Source organism: Pongo pygmaeus, chromosome 12 (genome assembly GCF_028885625.2).
Source record: "Pongo pygmaeus isolate AG05252 chromosome 12, NHGRI_mPonPyg2-v2.0_pri, whole genome shotgun sequence".
Classification (NCBI taxonomy): Eukaryota; Metazoa; Chordata; class Mammalia; order Primates; family Hominidae; genus Pongo; species Pongo pygmaeus.
Window position 1 is genome coordinate 105,513,128 of NC_072385.2, and position 2,059 is coordinate 105,515,186.

Genomic DNA, 2,059 nt, shown 5'->3' on the forward strand with positions numbered 1-2,059 from the left:
ATTCAGTGCCAGTCGGGGTTGCAGAGGGAGCATGACCGAACTCCAGGCTCGGCCCAGCCTCACCCATGTTCTTCTAGGACTAGTAACTCTTCCCACTCATTCCTTCCTTCAATAAATGCTGACTCATGCACCTGCAAACCAAAAAGAATAGAAAACTACCTCATAGAAAAATGGGCAAAGGATACGAACAGGCAACTCCCAGACTTGGCGTGACCACTTACTTGCTGTGTAAATTTCAGCAACTAACTCAAACACTCTGTGCTTCAGTTTTATTATCTATTCTATTTTAGTGGGTTATTGTGGAGACTGAATGATGTAATCCACATGTGGGCTGAATTGTGGATGCTCCTGCTCCAAATTCATATGTTGAAATCCTAACACCCAGTACTTCAGAATGTGATAGTATTTAGAGACACAACCTTTAACAAGGTGAATATGTTAAACTGTATTAGGGTGGGCCCTAATACAGCCTAACTGGTGTCCATATAAAAGGAGAGGAAGAGACATTAGGGGTGCCCCCACACAGAGGGACGACTATGGGAAGAGGCAGCAAGAAAGCTGCCATCTGCAAGCCAAGGAGCGGGGCCCCAGGATCAACCAACCCTGACAGCACCTTGATCTTGGACTTCCATCCTCCAGCACTCTGCGTGGATAAATTTTTGTTGTTTAAGCCTCTGGTCTATGGTGTTTTGTTGTGGCAGCCCTAGTAGATTAATACACCACATAAAGCACTAGAACAGTATCTGGCATACAATACACAATAAATGCTAACTACTACCATCAACATTCTTTCCCTCCATTGTATACTCACACTGTATTAGTTTCTGATTGCTGCTATAACAAGTTACCACAGCTGTACCAGCTTAAACACAAGTTTATTACCTTATGGTTCTAGGAGGTCCTAGAACCATAAATGTGTGTTGTTTACATAAGTCAAGAGTCTCCTTGGGCTAAAATAAAGGTATCTTCAGGGCTGCATTTCTTCTGGAGGCTCCAGGGGTGGGTCCATTTCTTGCCTTTTTCAGCTTCCGGAGGCTGCCTGCATTCCTTGGCTTATGGGCGCTTCCTCCATCTTCAAAGCCAACAGTGTAGCATCTTCAAATTTTTCTCTGGCCCTCCTGCCTCTCTCTTATAAGGATCCATAGGATTATATCAGACCCTCCCTGATAATCAGGGTAACTTTCCCATCTTACGAGCCTTAATTCAATGACATCTGCGAGGGTCCTTTTGTCATTTAGGATAACATATTCAAAGATTTGGGGGATTAGGATGTGTACATATTTGGGGAAGCATTACTCTGTCACACACACAATGTATTATTAAGTGAGAAAAGCAAGCTGTAGGACAAATGCATATAGATTGATCTTGTTTATGTAAAAAAAAAATCAAATAAATTTCTACAGAGAAAATAAATACAGACAGAATGAAACCAACAAAACTATTAACCATGGCATTTTCTGGGGAAGGGGTTGGGACTTCACGCTGTGCATTTAAAAACATTTTTTATAACATGCATCTTATTCATTATTTTTATAATTTTTAAAAATTTTTGTTAAGTAATCCAAAGAAAAAAAGAAGACACATGTATTCATCTTTGTGGAGCCCCGGCTAGAGACATCAAATAAATCGCCAGTACCAAAAGCTCTCAGTAAGTATTCTAGGCAGTGTGGGCAGAGCACTGTGGCCACTGGGGCAGGAGCCGCCCACTGCCTGGGGCACCCTGGAAGGCTTTGGAGGAAGTGACACTTCTGCTGAGTTCTTCTGGAGAAGAAGGAGTTCTCCAGGTAGAGGGAAGGGAGAAAACTATTGCAGATGACCATGGCCCAAAAGGAGTCTGCCCTTTATCCGGCAGTGTAGGTGATGTGGAGTAGAGGCTGGAGGTAGGAATCTGCCATTTGACTGTGGCCAGCCACGTGGAGAGATGAAGGCAAAGGGAAGGGAAGCTCCTACATGGAGCCGCAGCCTGCCAGGCCCCAAGCTGAGCGGTTTTGTAGGCATTTCCTCACTGGGTGTAAAGGAACCTTGGCTGTATGATTTATGGGAGGAGAGAGGGTCCGGA